The 18,105-nt window shown below is 46.4% G+C and overlaps 1 protein-coding gene across 1 annotated transcript in view; it reads right to left on the bottom strand.

The window, feature by feature from the left end:
* pcxb (pyruvate carboxylase b) overlaps positions 1 to 18,105 on the bottom strand; it is a 243,198-nt gene that overhangs the window by 114,699 nt on the left and 110,394 nt on the right. The window lies entirely within an intron of this gene.

Below are 18,105 nucleotides of genomic sequence, written 5' to 3'. Positions count from 1 at the left end.
GAGCCCCACAGTGACTTCAACTTCATATCGCCTCGCTACGCGTGTCTCGATAATCTGACACTAACTAACATTATTTTAATGAAACGTTGATATTATGTTAATAATAAACATGTGTAAATATGTCAATATATATATAAATAAATATATATATTTAAAATATATATATAATACTATTTATATAATAGTATATATATAATATATATATATATATATATTATTTGTATATAATAGTATATATATTAGAGCCTCTGTAATAACAGTTTTGTAGTCATGGTAACAGACTTTTTCTACCTCCCTCCATCATATTTTGACTAATATATTTGGCAAAAGAAAAGAAAAAAGAACAAGAACAAAAGATGTATTTGTCGTATATCATTATTATTATCATTTTAATTGTTATATATACACATACATGTGTTTCCTGATAACAATACTGCATGTTTATACTCTTGTTTATATTGTTTTGTTTTTGATAATCTCGTAGACATCCTCTTTGACAATACTCTGACAGATCTGTTGGGACCTCTCTTGCATCGACTCCCTCGCGTGAACACGAAGCCGCGTGACGGCGCGAGAGCGGCAGCTTGATGATGCACACAGCTTAAGAATGGCTTGTCTGCGAGGGGTTGAAAAAACACACGCTCCTTCCCGGCAGTCAGACGTAATGAAGCTATTTCCCGCCTGACCTTCTGCACCATGACAGACTCTGCATAACACGGGACGCTTCTCTCGCCATATGTGCTCGTCGTCTGGCCGCCAGCACATTACAGCTGCGCCGCTGTCACAACGCATCCGCTGCGGAGGCCGTCTGCCGCGCTCCTGCACTTTACAGGTTCCAAAAACTCTTTTCCCGAGTGGAGGGCTCCGGTTCCCCCGTATGAGCTCATGAAACCATCGCGCAGCGCTTTTGTCGGATATTTTGTTCCGTTTGCAATTATAGTAAAACGGGCTCAGGGGACATGAGGCTTGAATGGCGGCTACAGATCGTCTGTAGAGCTAATAATAAATATGTATGCATACGGAGCGTGTGATACAATATGCCAGTCGAGGTGAGACGATACCGTACCATCAGATTGGATGTGCTGAGTCAAAGCATGTTTTCTTTTACTCAGACATACAAAAGCTGTTTCTCTCCCTCAACACCAGAGCTTCGTACCATATGCTGGCAGTCACTCTTTATCTCGCCTCCTCAGCGTAGCATGGAGACGATGAGAGAGAGAGAGAGAGAGAGAGAGTCATGGAAGGTGAATTGAAAGATGAGCAGATAGAAGTAGAGAGACAGCAGATAAAAAGATTGATTGTACATAGAAGAGCGAGGAGGAGGAGGAGGAGGAGGAGAGACGGGAGACGCTGCAGAGGGAAAGGTCGATGGAATAAAGCGAGGAAGAGAACTGGAGTACAACGGCAGCAGAAGAAAGGGAAATTATCATGCGTCTCATCTCAATCCACGATAACCAGCTTCTTATCTTTTTTGGAAGGAGGCACGGTGGAGAGGGGGGGGGGGGGGGGCGACGAGAACTGCTGACTGACATTGGGATTAAACGAAGGAGAACTTGAGACCCTCCATTTTGGGCTTATTGTAAATGACACCGGCAGCAGCGGCCCATAACACGGGCACAATGTGTTTAATTACGCCAACGTGGCGGAGTTAATTTGATAATGAACCTTTCAAAAAAATACTAAATGCACAAATGTGAAAAAAGGAAATTGAAGAAAACTAAAGCTGACGAAGAGGGAAGATGAAGGAGGAGAAACAAAGCTCGAACCGAGTCTCCGTAACGCTTCCTTTCCCACCCTGTTCCCTCCATTCAGTCTAATTGGCTGTCTCCTTCACCTCCACTGACTCCCAGTTCAATCAATCGTTACCTCCATTGGCTCCTAATCTCCAGCTCTCCCTCCAACCGTCATTCACTCATTTCATTCTGCTCTCTCTGTGTCCTCCTCCGCTTGAAGAATACCAACTTCCTTCTCTTTCTCCTTGATTATTTTCCTACTTTCTGTCACTCCCTTTTTCTCTTCTTTTTTGGGCTTCCCGTATCAGTGCAGCCCGCCTACCCACTCACACGCTTTAACATTAAAATTCCTCTCTCCACTTTCAAGGATTCAAATATATTGTGGCATTTCATCTTTGTCCCTCCGACCTTGTCCTTCTCCATTTCAGTCTTTTGCATATTATCTCCTTCTCCTCTTCACTTTCGGCCTTTACCTTACTTCGTTTTGCATTTTTCTCACTCAACAGCTGCATATGAAAAAATAAAGTTTTTACCCCGACTTCCCAGAGTCTGTGAAAACTTTCGACTCGGATTTCAGACGTTGATAATTCCCTCACCATATTTGAAGGGACCACGATTGGAAAGGAAATTATGGAAGAGTTATGGCTCTGTGTTCTCTTTTAGATTCTGTTGCATTGGGCATGTCGATTATTTGTTAAAATATATCGACTTCAGAGTTAGATTAGATTGGGTCTTTCTGGAAAACATAATCTCTTTTTTAATTCTCAAAATATTAATGCTGAAGCCTTCGTACAAATGCATGTGGAAAGTGTTTGGGATGAGCAGAGGTGTATACAATAATGAAGATGCACGAGCGGATCATCGAGGCGAATCGGTGCCACATGCACATTTAAAAGACAAACAGAAAACATAAAAGACGAGCTAAAAGCAAATCTTGCCTACGCGCGTGTTGACTCAGCAAGGAGGCCATTAAATGAGAGAGCTTGATCTAAGAGAACAAATATGTGAAGCAAAAACAGCCTGAGAGCCTCACTTGCATTCTATTTTTATATTGTGTTAAACAAGCAATGTCAACTGATACCTGTGTTTCCCTTCACCTCAGAAAAGATGTTTCCACCATGAATTGGTGCATACTAATCATTTAGAATGCAGAGGAAATGTAGTGTTTGCCCTCCCCCACGGATACATGCATGTGAGCGAGGGCTTTTTAGGGAATTAGTTTACATTCTCTCGAGATTACAAAGCTTCGGAATAATAAAACGGCACAACCTGGCATAGTTTATTGCTCCGATACTGCGATTCATACCAAGTGTGGTCTAAAACAGCTTAACGTGGTCGATAGCCTCAATTTTGTTGACTGCCAATCCCGTGAATCTGGCATATATAAAGTGTTGAGTCATAATTCTCGAGGTACCTACGCTTCCTGAAGGCATCGTAGTTGAGGCAGGTCCTCCGCCTTCTCTGTTACGCTGTCACTAATGAAGCCACGCCCCTGTGGTTGAAACCACGCCCCTCACGCCAGATTCCGGACTAAAGTCTGAAGCCTCTTTCTGTGATGCGCTGACCTCTCTTGGCCGCCGCCCCGAACCTCTCACCAATCTCGCCGTTTTTCCAATTTCCCTCCGTTTCCCCATTTAGCTCCCTCACCGCCCGCTCGCCACGGCCCTGAGATTGTTCTCGGCGGTTTCCTCCCCCTCCCTCGATCTCTCTCACCTCCGCGAACACCCCATCGTTTAACTCGTGTCTTCCGCTGCAACCGGAGGGAGCCCGTCACTTCACTGGCGGGTTCTCTCAGAAAGCTTTTGCCCTTTTCTGCTCACTCCTTCACCGCTCGCCTTTCTCTCCCTGCTCCCGATTACCTTCCGGTATGCCCCATTTTTTTCTCTCCCGTTTATTTTAGGCCCGGCATCTCTGCTTATCTCGTATGTTGTCCCAGATGTGATTTGGACTCTATCAAATAAATGTTTTCTAAAAAATCTCTCTCTCTCTCACCAAATAAATACAATTCTGATTCTGATTCTGATTGCCGCCCACTGCCCATTTTCTCTACTTTTCCCCTCCCTGCCCACTTTTCATCATTCCTCCACGTTCCCTCCCTCTGTCCTCTCCATGAGGCGATGCTACCACCCACTCGCTCAGACTCATCCTCCCTGCGGGCTCTCTGCAGACCCCTGATCAGAGGGAGGGAGTGGGACTGTTGGAGCTCTTCTCATCTTGAGACGACTCTGCGGTTTATTTTCCCGAGAGTGCGACGTCAGACTCGGTGTGTGTGTGTGTGTGTGTGAGTGTGTGAGACGATGGCAGGGAATACATGACAGCTACAATGAGGTGTCATCTTCCTCGAAAGGAAGCAACAGGGGGAGACAAGAATAGGGAGCGAGAGGAGGAGAAAGACATCCACAAACACTTGCCGTACACCCTCAGCATCTCTCGTGCTCATCCCTCGCTTGCTGGATGACACACACACACGCTCATTTAATTAGTTAATCAAATAAATTGTATAGAAGTAGCTTACATTGGCCTTCTGTGCATGCTGAATAAGGGAGGCTAAAACCCCACAAATCTCTTCCCATCCCTGAACCAACACAACTCACCATCCCTACAAACCGTAGAGAGTTTTTGTGTAAATCTCCCGTGTCATACTCACGACTAAAATCAAATGTGATCCAGCTGTTGGTCTCAACAGTACAACTCTGCCCCCGGCCCTTCTGCTTATGCTGAAAAACATGAAGCCGCGTTGCTTCTTAGCCTGAGGAAGACCCGTTTAGGGTTTAACCGTGTTAAATAAAACTTAAGCGTGTGTGGTCACTCAGAATGCTCTTTTTTATTTACCGCTCATCACAACGGGCTGTCGTGGACGTGCACATTTACTTTTCGAGCTAAATGTGAGAGGAGATCCCAAAAGGTGTGGAAATAATGAGCCAGTCAAGAATGTTTGTTTAGGCAGCTGGCGACAATTAGATCTAATATAAAACTAAATTTCCATTTGAATCTGAAAGCGGAAGGCGTAATGGATTCATTTAATAACATTAGACTGGTGGAAAACAAAGTACGCAAGGAGACATCCGACAGCAGCGGCAACCTTTCAGATGATTGGGGGGGGGGAATAAAAAGTGAATGGAAGGAGAGAATAGAGTTGTGTTGTGACACAAAAGGCTGTCACTCACATCTCTCGAGGTGAGGGCTGTAGATGCAAGATCCGCAGCTATGCGGGCCGCGTGTTGTCGTACGTCGCATCTTAAGCCGCAGCTGAGCTCGCGTTTGCTTGAGATCAAAGTGCTGCCAAACACTGCGAGGGGGACCAGAGAAGCTTCAACAATGTCCCGCTGCCTTTCAGGTGTATTCCTTTTGCTTTTACTAGTTGGACTGCACACGGCGATGTCAGAGCGCGGCGCGTTGCTCGGCGCTCTCGTCAAAGACGCTTGCTACCCACTTGAAAACACATTTGTTCCACAAGGAAAGATAATACTCAACTAGGAGCGTGTAGAGTTTGACAAAATAAATGAGATCGCCCGCGATCGTCGAGCAGGGGAAAAAAGAACGCTCGCCGCAAACTTTCGATCTCTGTGAAAATGAGAAAAGCTTACGATGATAACGCCACGGAGAGGGTAAACAAAAATCAGCGCAGCGGCAGTAAACGTATCCATTTGCTCCCGGGAGTGTGCCTATTCAAAAGAGATTGCATTTAGGGATGTCGGTGCATACCAAAGATATCCAAAACCAATTGTTCAGGTCCCGGGCTGGTTTGATCTTCAGAGTAAGCGGCAGCAGCCTCGGACGCCAGTGGCTCAAGGATGACTCAGCTTCAGTCACCGGGCGACGAATGAATGAATCACAAGGTCCGACTGCATGGGTTAAAGGCTCCATCATCATTTCATACGCCCGGTGTTGAGGTCAATCACCTACATGAGCAGTGACGGATTAGTCCCTGAAATCTATGCAGAGGTCAATGAAAGGTGAGCTTTAATCAGCGTCCTTTTGTGCGTGTACCGACGTGAATTATGAATTATCTACTGTGGAAATGAAAACGGGCGCCTCGGCTGAAAGACGGTCACCGTCTGGAGAGCGTCTGGCCGAGCGGGCAGTCCTTCAGAGAGCAGGCGGGCGAAGGGGATTCAAACCTGTCAAACGACGTCAGCTCACGTCAGTCGTACGCGGGGAAAGGTCAGCCGCCCACGTCTCTCAGAAATAGTATTCATGGCAGCGATCCCTCTAATATATATACTTTTTGTTTTAAACACTCGCATCTGAGAGCAAATGCCACAGCAACTGGACTTAAGGAAGAAGAACAAAACTGGAACGAGGGCATTTTTCTGTTAGCCTTCATCCGTAGCATCTGGACCCCGAAAAGCCTGAATGTCCACCCCAGCACTGGCTTTGAAGGGTACACGTAGAAGTCAAATTTGTTGTAGGGGGGGTAAAAAGTTGTAGCACAGTTTCCGTTGGAGAAAATAAAGTAATTTCCCCAAAGAACAGTCAAATAAAATGAAGTCAACGTGTGGTTCCACACCGATCAGTAACTAAGATAGCAAAGCAGAGGGAGGACAATCAGAGAAGAGAAGAGCGAACGGGGATCAAAGCCCCCCTGGTCCTCGCTCTCCTGACTCGAGGCATGCGTTTCCTCTGCAGACTCAATTCATTGTCAACTTAAAAAGAGACAAATCCCCCCCATTGTCAAAAAAAAGAGAAGAAAAACAGCATGCGCACGCACACACTGAGATGTGCAGACACACACACACACACACACACCGTATTGCTTAAAACTCGGGGAATAAAAAGTCTGGGTCCCTCTGAACATCACACCCTCGCTTTGGCATAGATCTGAGAACTCTTTATGCTCCCCTCCCCCCCCCCCCCCACACTTATCTTCAATTGCAGGCGCCGCATCACGGAACCAAACGCAAACTGCCAATCCTGTCACAGAAAAGCACAGATAAAAAAAAGTGCCCGCTTTGCCTTGAGAGAGTCTTATCCTAAAATCCATCTTCAGTTCTTATCAAAACTTTGCCACCCACGCTTATCTTATTCCGTCTGTGGGCTGTCACCAGACGTCTGAACACAACAAACACTTCTTCTGAGATGTTTTGCGCCGAGAGCCGGCTGCTGAGGACGCTGCACCTGATGCGCTTTTAATTGACAATTAATGAATGCAGACATTAGCCGATCCAAACACCTGGCAAAGGGCGAGCCGTAATTAAACTCATTAGAATTAGAAGAGAGACTTTTGTTCTCAATGAGCCATTAAAGCGGCTAAAAGAGGAGGCGCTCTACCGAAGTCGTTCCTCTCTTTCTCCTCATCCTCCGCTTCTCTGAAACATTCAGCCAACCCTCTTAACGCCACTCGTTCCCTTGTTTTGATGCAATCTTTAAACACTTTATTTCCCCCTAATCCTCCATTGTGTTCTTCATGTGCCGTCGTTCCATCGCTGCCTCTCTATCGACCCACGGATTTATTCATTCAAACGCCGTCCGAGCAGCTCCAGCCATTGGCCGGCTCTCCAGACGTAAACAAGTTCAGACCTGAACCGATTCGTGGAGGAAATCTTTGGATGTTGTCTTTGTCTTGTTTGAATTGTTTCTCTCCGTTTTCCTGAATGCAATGTGCATCGTTTGATTTGTTGAAATAGCGGGGAGCCCAATGCAAACCCAAACAGACGCGCATTATTTATAAAGAAATCTGATTGTTGAGGCAGAACAGTGGATTCCTAGACGAATCTTTACGATGCACGCCGTGTATCCGTTTCCCAAACTGCGACACGTCTGCTTCTATTGTTGCTCACTCAGATACTTGAAGTCCAGCATGGCCACCAGTCTCACTCTGATTTAATGAGATCATATCAATCTGTTCAAAAGATGAAAATGCCCAGCCCGCTGTCGGGAGAACAAAGGTACTTATCCAATTATCTCTGTTAAGATGATTTAAGTCCGTTGACAGACGGCTTTGTGGCGGCTGTGATATCGTCGACCGCTCAGAAACATTTTCCATTACCTATTTTCGGCATTTACTTGATGCTCTTATCCAGAGCCACTTAAGAGTGAAGGGAACATAATGGTAGTGGTAGAATACGCTTCAGTTCATAGCTCAACTACACGACTGGAATATATAGATATTTTTTTTAAATGGAAGAAGAAGGGAGAGCATTTGAGGCCAGTCGTTCCTCTTGTTGCTGTGATTCACTGCGGCCCACGGGCTTCCAGTGTGTAAAACCCCTGACATTCAGAAGTGTAAATAATCCCGTGCTATCGTGCCACATTTCCTTTATAGCAGAGCATTACTCCTCCTAGGCCCCAGGAAGCAGCTCACTTTTCAGCAAATGACGTCCTTTGATCAAGGGGCCGCTGCGGTACTCGTCTCCTCCTCCCAGACACCGCATGCACAACAGAAACAGAAACACACAGCGGCACCGTGGTATAGATTACCTTTGTGAAAAAAAGACGTTTATGACCTGACGGTCGGGCCAAATGAGCCACTTGAAATGTAACTCATCTACTGCAGGACGGTGTGCAGACGGACCGTCATCGCATCAGGTAGTCGGTCCGTACATAGTCAGCAGGAATTTGGTTTAAAAACAGGAAATGTATCAGCAATTTCATTTGAGCCGTCCAAAACCATTAGACTGGGAGCTCAGCGAATAATGCAGCCTCGAGGGGCCGCGAGCAGATCTTAAGACTTTTTCTTTCTTGCTTTTTCCTTCTTTCCCTCTCTCCATATCGATCTCGCAGTCTAGACTTTGAAATGAAATGCCAGTCTGAAAGGCTTCGTGCAACACGGCTGTAAACATGTCACCTCCGCCGGCCTCAGAAGGGCTTCAACGAGGTCTTTGTAAATGTCGAAATTGGAGCGCTTATTATGGGGTTCTCTTTACGGCCGTCAAGATCTCTACTTCGGCGATAACATTACAGTCAAGTGTACGTCCACTCCGCTGTCCTCCTCCCCCATCCAACCCGTTTATGTGCATTCGCGGCGTACGGCCGGGTGATATATGTGTTCATACGTTTATGCGTGCGTCTTCGGCGTGCAGTAATTGCACTGCCGAGCCGAGTTTGGCATTTAACGCTGTCAGGAGTGGAGTCGAGAAACAACAGGAAGGACAAGGGGAAGAGAGACGGATGAGTGCGCGAGAGGCACATGAATGTATTGATGAACTGCGCTGAAAGCCCATCATTTATCCCGACGCTCCCGGAGCAAGGCGATGTAATGTTTATTAGGAAGAGCACAGGGAGCAGGTCAACCCGCGGCTCTGGGAGAGAAAGATAAAGCATTCAAACTGTCAGTGCGATACTGGGCTGCCAGATGTTGCGACGGGAGAGAAAGCAAACGCAGCTGTCAAATAGCCAGCACACCTCGTAAAAGGGGTGTGTGATGGCATTTGTAAGTAAACCATCAGCTTGAGTATTGCTGGTGTATAAAAAATTTATTTTAAATTAGGAAAGCGGCTTTGCTTTTAATGATAAAAAATGGCAGATCTGACTGATCGGATCTGCCTCCAAGGTTTTTTCCACACGTTCTTTTTTTAAACGGTGGGAGGAAAAAAAAACAGATGCGCACACAGGTGTCGTCGTCCCGTTTTACTGCACGCAACCATAAACCGCCGCTGCATTTAACGCCGCCCCCGAGATGAACCGTTTGGAAAGCATTCTGGTCCCTCCGCGAGTGTGACGGGAACGATGAGGCGACCGGCCGAGAGGAATCCAGTTTGCGGCGTCATCATCACGCCCGTTCAATTAGACTCGGGGAAGAAAGAACAAAAACTCCGAGGGACGCAGACGGAGGCCTGAGAGACAGACGCTCTGGTCGCCACCTCCTGTCCCGATGACGCCGTGCAAGAATTACGTTGCAATAAAAAGCAGGTTTAGAGCCCATCAAAGCTCTAAAAACACGTAGTTAAAGCGCGAAGGGATAAACATCAAACACCCAAAGCTCAGATCATAATTTAATCAATTATTAGGGCCGATTGGCTCCATTTGTTTCGTTTCAAGGAACGCAACCGACCAGCGTGGCCTGAGAAACCGGATAAACACGAATAAGAACTATGTATTGCAACACGTTGCAAAAACCTTATATAATTGTAAGTAACCCATTACATGAGAATGAGCGGGCTTGAGTGTGTGTTAATTGTCCCTGAGGCAAATTGTATTAATCTGTGTGTGTGTGTGTGAGAGTATTAGAACACATCAATTAATCAGCGTGTGTACCGACTCTTAATTAAACCCCGTCCCCCCCCACATCCCCCCCTTCCTCCAGTGTGCAAAGTGTGCGTGGAAGTACGTCCGCTTCGGTATGCCCGTCGCCAGATGCCGGATCTCCGTCTCCATGGCGACGCGCGCTGCACAGGAAGTGGCACGACACCACTTCTCAGACTCAAAAGGCACATTTAACCGTGGCATTGCATTTTATTTCTCTAATTTTTTTTTCCCTTCGCTGTGATGCCTTAGACGCAACAGCGTGGGTCAGAACTTAATTAACATGCCGTCGGTACTTTTCAAGAGTAGCTGGTTCTCCCGGCTGTCCCGGAGGTCACTGTACATTACCGTTTTTCTATTTTATTTTTTTTAACATGTCATTGGTGTGCTTGTGCGTGTTTGTTTCATGTCTACTACTGCGTCTTGGATGCTCTGCCGCCTACTCTCAACTCCCGATTGGCTCTCTGATTCTCATTCTTACTCGGCCTTGACCCCTTTCCCCGCCTTTCAGGGTGCTCGATATCGAGTTATCATTCCTCGCCGACGTCGTCCTCTGCGGCTAAACACAAGAGTCACAGGAGTAAGTTGTTTGTTGTTATGTCGTTGGAGTCCACTGAGCGCACATCGCTGAGTTGAAGGAGAAGTGAACTGCAGCTGACCCAAAGCCTTAGACACCATGACGGATGGCCCGTCTCATAGGGAAGTGCCTCGCTCACCCAACTAATCAGATTTCACTCCAGCAAGGTCGTCGCCCTCTCATCTCCTCCGTCCCTCTCTCTCTGATTATAAATTAATATTCACACAGACGTCCAGTCAGCTTTCGGGGGGGCATGAGAGTCTGTGGTGTCAATACTGCAGGCAACCATGTAATGTTGGGGGGGGGGGGGGGGGGGGTCTGGCTGATTACACACGCTGATTAATTGATGTGTTCTAATACTCTCTCACACAGCCTGAAAAGAAAATATAACAAAAAAAGGTTTTGCTGCCCTGATTAATTTCCGCCACGTTGGATTCAAGGACGGAGGAAACGCGAAAGGAAGAAAGGAAGAAGAAAAAACGCCATTATCCGCACCCGGAAGAGGAGATGAGGACCTTTTGCAGCTGACTAAGGTGCCAAATCAAAAGGAACAACACCTGGTAAGTGTTTTTGGCTCCTCTTGGGAGGAGTGGAATAAGAGAAGGTGATGAAAGGAACTGACTCACATCAATATCAGGCCTCATTCTAGAAGGAACTTCTTCTCCATCTCTGCGGTTTGTCTTCAATTTGGTTCAATGTTATCTCCGGCATCACCCGAACTACATCATCTCCCCCCCCCCCCCAATCTGCTTCGTCACAGCAGATTTCCCAGACGTTTAATCCCGATGATGGCTTCAAAGTCCCGGTTGACATCAAGCAGCTCGAACTTGCCGAGTGTGAACATGAGCGCGACCGGCACTAGATCCCGATTTGAGTTATGATCACATGTGTCGCGAGCGTCTGTCATGTTTGTTTTGAGGACGGAGTCTGCGAGACCCTGTGCTCGTGTTGACACGTCGCCTCAGCTCCATGATAGCAGACTCTTAAGCTGAAGTGGCAGTTTCAGCCGGTAAGTCCCGAAGGTGCAAATGTGCGTGCGTGTGTGACATTGTTTCCCCCCCATAAAACAGCTGTTTTCGGAGTAATTGTTGTCGCGTCGCGTTTATGCGTTGACGGGAATTGCTCGTTGCTGAGTGGCTGTAGACTAACGGGCTTAATGCCCGCTGTCAGCGCAACAACTTTTGCCTTTTTTGCTTCCCCCCCCCCCCCCCCCCGTCTTAGCGGCTCATAACTCTCCGTCTGGTTTTCCTGAGGTGGAAACGGGAAGTGATGAAAACCCTTTAAGAACACGGGGTTATCGCAGTTCTAGGTTGCACCGAAATCCACTCAGAGGTCAGCACATTTATCGTGGGATCAAATGGAAATCGGTGGGAGAGTTTGCAAGCTAAGCTTACCAACTACAACTGCAGACGGAAACTTTAAGGGCTCAACGGGTCAGACACAATGTTCAGCGTCCAACGGGAAATCTGACAATGCTCCTATACTCGGCGGTCGGTTTCAATAAGCGTATTATTGATGCGATGATTTGCTTAACTTTGGATTACTGCACTGACGAACAAATAGCACTCGTTCTCATACCAGAGACGCGTTCTGCCGGTTCCCAAGTGTTTACAGTTGTCAATCACGGCGACGGTGCAACAAGGGGTCAAAAAAACAACAACAAACAAAGCCTGCTCATTATAATTGATAGTGAAAGAGGCTTTTCCCACAGTGTGTACTAAAAGCACATCTATTCAGTGTTGAGCAGTACCTGTCAGAGGAGGAGGATACACTCAGACTTCTTCTGAGTGCATCTGGAATTTGAATGCCTTCAGGGACCTAAATGAAGGCTTTTTACGTCGGACTTCGTTGGTCTCCTCAGACTTTTTCGGGGTCCGCCTGCCTCTCTGCTCACACCACTAAACAAGTGGTAAACAAGTCCGCCTGTCATTTCTCTGGTTTTCTTCCCGTCCTTTTCCCCCATTAGTGTCAACTTGTGTTGTTGTTCAAGCAGCGCAACCACTGCGTTCTCCTTTCTCCGTCTCAGTTTCCTTTTCAAACGACAGCCACATCTTCCACGATTTATGTACTCTGCCCGATTGGATCCGCATGTTCTCTTTCATTTAATTTCATAAAATAGGGCTTCCAGTGTGCACACAAACACGGGCGCTCTCACTTCACAGAGATAATCACAAGACTGCTCTTATGTTGAAGTGCTGTGCAACTAATTATGAGAGGTGGGAAATGAAGAAGAGATGGACAGAGGACCCCTCCTCCCAAAAGAAGCATATTAGTGTGTGATCTTGAGTGAGCGTGTGTGTGCCTGAATGTGACAAAACAAGTGTGTGCTGTCAGTGTGTCCAAAACCCGTTTTTCCTCCCACTGGTAAGTCAGAGATGAGATGGATGTCCTCTCTCTCTCTTTGTAAATGCCGAGTGAGTGATTCTGGATCCGGGCTTCTGGCTTCTCGTGGGGGCCAACTCCAGATCAGGCAAGGAGGATTCATCCTCTTACTGGCCCCCTGTGTAAGTATTGAAACTGATGGTGTTGTTTAATCCTTACATGCTGTGTTTAACCCTCCTGTTACCTTTAGGGTCAATTTGACCCAATTCAATGTTTAATGTCGGTGTTCCTTGAGGTCAATTTGACCCCAGGCTGTTTTTCACTGTGTCAAACATATAAGAAATATCAACATTTTCTGGAGGTTTTAATTGCTGGGGTCAAATTGACACCGAGGGTAAAATATGTTAGTAAATATAAAGGTAACAGGAGGGTTAAATGACGTATTTGTTTCGTTGACCTTAATAATCTTTCCAAGATGCAAATATATAAAATGAGGTTAACACTGAGGTTGCTGTGACGAGAGGGATGGGGCCGGCGATAAACAGAGAGAACAGATGAATAAATAAATACATAAAAGATGGTTGGCTGGATTACCGACCGGATGGATGGAGCGAATGAACAAAAAACTAGCTTTTCAGCCAAGGCGACATTCTTTTTTCCTCGCGCTGCCGCTGTACGGGCTTTAGCGTGGTCGGAGATGATTGAGTGCTCTGCGATTACAGCCATTCTTCAGGGGAGGCGGCGCGGTGGACGGGGCTTCTAAAAAACCTTGGAAAGCCATTTGCAATGCGGTGGCCTTTTGCCACGCTCAAACTAATTGCTGTTGTGTTATGTTTACCACGCCGCACACAAATTGATCCAACTCGCCCCGACATTTTCTTTGTGTCTCTCGCTGTCGTCGCAAGAAAATGAGACCGGAAAAATAAGTAAAGCTGTGATTTATGAAGTATGCATGTACAACGCAGCGATTTATGTGTGAGCTTAGTTTTGGTAGCAGTAGTCGGTGCGTGGAATAAACGATGACTGTTGTTCATTTGACGATCACAATTTATGAATGTGATTAACGGCTTTAAAAGGAGCAAATGTTCGGGATTTAAAAATACAGAAGTGAAATATTGAGATCATAAAAAAAAACATGTACACAAGTCAGTGAACCGGTGGCTCCGGGATCTGAAAACAAGACCCGGTCATGAAAGGAGACGGGGGAGAGAAAAGGGAAATTAAAAAAGTTATATTAGATTGTGTCTTTACTTTTTGTATGTAATGGCTGACTGAATAAAACACAAAAGTTTGACAGAAGGGAAAAAAATCTAAAAAACAGAGTAGAGGAGTTGTTTACTTGGCAGCCAGATACAGAAATGAAAAGAGTGTGTGAAAAAAATAAAGAGTTGGACATGACAGCCCAGGCGCTGAGTGGAGAGCTGTTCACAAATACACCCCGACACAGGTTAACAAACACAGACACACCAGAGAGCAGCCGGCGACCGGAGCGGGAGGAGGGATGACTGGTGTCCCAAAATACAGCCGAGCCGCCGCCACGCCGCGGATCCTTTCTACAACAAAATGCGACAGTGTTGTTCATGTGGCGCATTCCAGCTGTGTTTACACGTTGTTGCAGCTGTGATTCATGCCATTGTAGTTCAGTATTTTGTCGAGTTGAATTGTAATAATAATTTTGAAAAAAAGGAAAACGGGCACAGGGGAGTTGACAATAAGGATCCATTTAGCACCTGTTGGATTAATTTAACTCTGGTCAAAGCCAGTGTGACCCGGTCCAGTGTGACCTGGTGGACGACACAAGTGCAAAGAAAGAACACAGGAGGATGCGTCTGTGGGGACTTTATGATGGAAACCAGCCGGTGAACTGGCGGCTGTCACGAAGCGAAACATTACAGCTTCTTCAAAGAGCTTCTCTAGAGGGCTATCATCACCCAGCCTCACACACACACACACACACACACACAAACACGTGGGTCAAACAACCTGAGGTCACATCACACTCGACCAGATGAGGTGTCAAGATAAACAGTGATGAAACCGCACTGCCCGAAGCAAAGCCCCCGGTGACTCAAACACGACTTCTAAGGAAACAAACTCCCCCACACACACACACACACACACACACACACACACACCTCTGTTTGATGAAGTATCCAATAAACTGTACAGAATATTGGAAGCGCCATGAGGAGAAACGTCGAACCTGCCACCATGTCTCTATTTCTGATTTCTCTCTCTGTTGGCAACTGACACACAGACACACACACACACACACACACTTCCGGGAATCAAAATGAACCATCTGATGTTCTGCAGCAGGGGAGTATGTGTCTGCTCCTGAGCTCATTAGTTATTCAGTCATAGTTGGTTTCACATGACAAACCATCAACCTGTGTGATGACAGATGCTCCCTCCCTTTGCATCGCCGTGAAGCACTCGGACTACTCGGTGTGTGTAGATCTCCAGAGGAGGCAAAAGGTCCCCGTGTGGTCAAGTAAGAACTGGTCGACCTTCATGTTATGAGCTCTCCGCGAGCGCGTTAATCACGTTACTGAGTTGGTTAAAGGAAGACTTTAGTTGACTCAATAACTTTAAAATGAGAACCCTAAGTAGTAAGTGTTTTGCAGCTTTGTTTGATCCATTTCTTACTCTTGAGCTTTTACTTTTTTATTGGAAATGATACAAAAAACTAAACATGAAAAGCACTCAGACGTCAGTCGGACCTCCAACAAGGCCGTGTCCAGAAGGGAAAGATAATGTGTGTATCGTCACGCTCCGAAATGCAGCGGTTCCTTGGCCCACGCGACACCCGCTCAAGTTCCCTGAAGATCAGGCCTCTCGTTGTCCTCAAAGCCCGTTTCAGTCTTTAAATGCAAACCATCGGGTTCATTTTTGTTGTGATCTCGGCGTCGAGGACAAACTGAATTCTTATCATCTCCCGTGTCGGTCGGTTACTTCGAGAGCAGTGAGAGAACCCCGATGTGTTTCTTTGTTCTGTCTCTTTAAAAGACCGGCCGTGCAAATGCAACGTGACCGTCAGCCCGCGTCCCGAATGTAGCCAGAGAGACGCAGCGCAGACACAAACAAGACAGCCACAGGTAATCCATCTTGTCCTTTTATGTTACACTTGATCGCCCTTTTAGCCACCCCCCCCCCCCCTCTCTATATTTACCCTCCTGCCCATCACTCTCTCCTCTTCCTCTCTCTCTCTTTCTTATTCCTGCTGCCGGATGCGTGACATTTTCATGCCCAATGCTTTCGCGCAAACACCCTCGCGAGTGTGTGTGTCCAGGGCGAACATACACAGGAGCGGGAGATAAACAAGGCTTTCTGAAATGCCAAACATAATTCCACACAACAGTGGAGAGCAGCATGTCGTCGAGCGTTAACCGAGCCATTCAAACTTTCGTTGGCAGCCATCCGGCTTTCACTGGAATTTAAAGGTTATACTACACTTAACTGTCTGAGGAATCACGCTACGGAAGACACTCGCAGAACGACGTGATAAGCAGAGTGTCGTCTATCTCAGGTTCATCGTCGCCACATCTTCTTTGCTGGCAAGAAGCAGAAGAGGAAAGCTGCGGGGTTATGAGGATGTCAGCCCTCTTTGTAGTTTCTCCGGGAGCACACCAGAAGCATCAACAGTCCTTGGGCTTGTTGCCAAGACTATCGGAACGTCACCAGTGAGAAGCCGCTCTCCGAGGCCACCGGTCACAAAGAAACGCCGGACCACAATTCTTGTTGTGGACATTTTTCCGACAAGACTCAATTTAGCCAGCCGAGTATGCCGATTCATATGCAAGATATCGGCGAAATTAAGTGAATTAAGACGGATAACAGGATGGGAATTGGGGAAATGACTCAGGAATTGACATCACTTTTCAAACTATTGATTTGTTTTAATGAATGTCCTATTCATTTGTTCTAGTCTATAGCGCAGGCTCCGGTTTCACTGCAGATGTCGTTGGTGACATATTTCTACTTGTGATGCCAGATGGCAGCAGTTAACTAGCTGGTAAGATAGAAAACCCAAACGCCGAATGTGTGTTGGCAAGGAAAGAAGTCTTTAGTTTTGAACTCTGGAACATAAAACCATGGCAGGGCTGCCAAGGTTCCTGTCGGCCACCAGCAGTCGATAATTCAAGAGCTTGTGACAGGAAGACAGCTGTCCTCCATGTTCTCTGTTGGTGAAAATTACTTTGGAATCAGACCCCTCTCCCCCCGTTTCAAGTCTGATCAGCACGTTTGCACCAAGGTTGCTCGCAGTAGCTCGTCTGCTGCACGCCGCCTTCATTGGGCTTCTACTTCTTAAACAATCAGGTTCCCGCACTGAGAAAACGACTGAGCGATTACAATTGCAGCCAGCGCAGGAAGGGCAGAGCAGACTGACTTCCCGGGGTGTGTTGACGTGATCTACGGTGGCGAGGACACGACCAGGTCCTGGCCGACGCCAAACACTTCTTCGCTCCATCAGAAGGGGACAAATGATCCATTAAATCTGTGTTGAGTCCAATGAGAAATTAAGAGTTGAAAAGACCAATTTCATCTCATCACGACCAATTCCAAACAGATTGAGGAATGACCTTGAGCTACGAGCTGAGCTACAGGAATCCCTTTGTTCTCATTTTCAGATCACTAAAGGTGGGCAACCCTGTACGGAATATAATCATGTATTGATTCATTAATCTAAAGAGGTGTCCCATTAACCACTGATGACATCCATTCCCAGAGCATTCACACTCGAGCAGAAAGGAGGACGCAAAATGCTTTTCCGATGCAAAAGAAGCGTCCGTGCTTATTGTCCGACGGATTCATAAAGAAAACCTTTGCAAAAGTCGTCAATGATATTGCAGCTTTGAGTTAGACTGCAGTGAGAATTAATGAGTGGAATGTGTCTTCTCGCTGAGCTGCAACGAAAAGGTGAAATACCTTAAAATAATTGGTTTCTTCATCCTTTACATCTCAACAGCCAGAGAGATGAGAAGACGTGTTGACAGCGGAAAGCGACTGAGCTCGCTTCACCTTGGAATTAAACGCTTCATTTTATACACTTAAAAGACATTTTGTGGACTTTTCTCATGGTTTACATAAAAGAAAAGAAAAAACATCTAAGAATTTGGCTACCCAGTTCCCCGTTTCAAGTTGTAAAACCATTAATATAACACCTAGCACCTCAAAGGGATGAGCTGAAAGGAAGTCACTCTCGTGAGCTCCCAGCGTGAGTTATTTATAGTCACACGAGCAGATTGTTCATTTCCCTTCAATTGAAGGGGTGAAATATTCAGGATG

The sequence above is a fragment of the Pseudoliparis swirei genome, chromosome 21 (genome assembly GCF_029220125.1).
Source record: "Pseudoliparis swirei isolate HS2019 ecotype Mariana Trench chromosome 21, NWPU_hadal_v1, whole genome shotgun sequence".
Lineage (NCBI taxonomy): Eukaryota > Metazoa > Chordata > Actinopteri > Perciformes > Liparidae > Pseudoliparis > Pseudoliparis swirei.
Note: the sequence above shows the minus strand (reverse complement) of the source record. Positions and strands in the feature narration are given on the sequence as shown.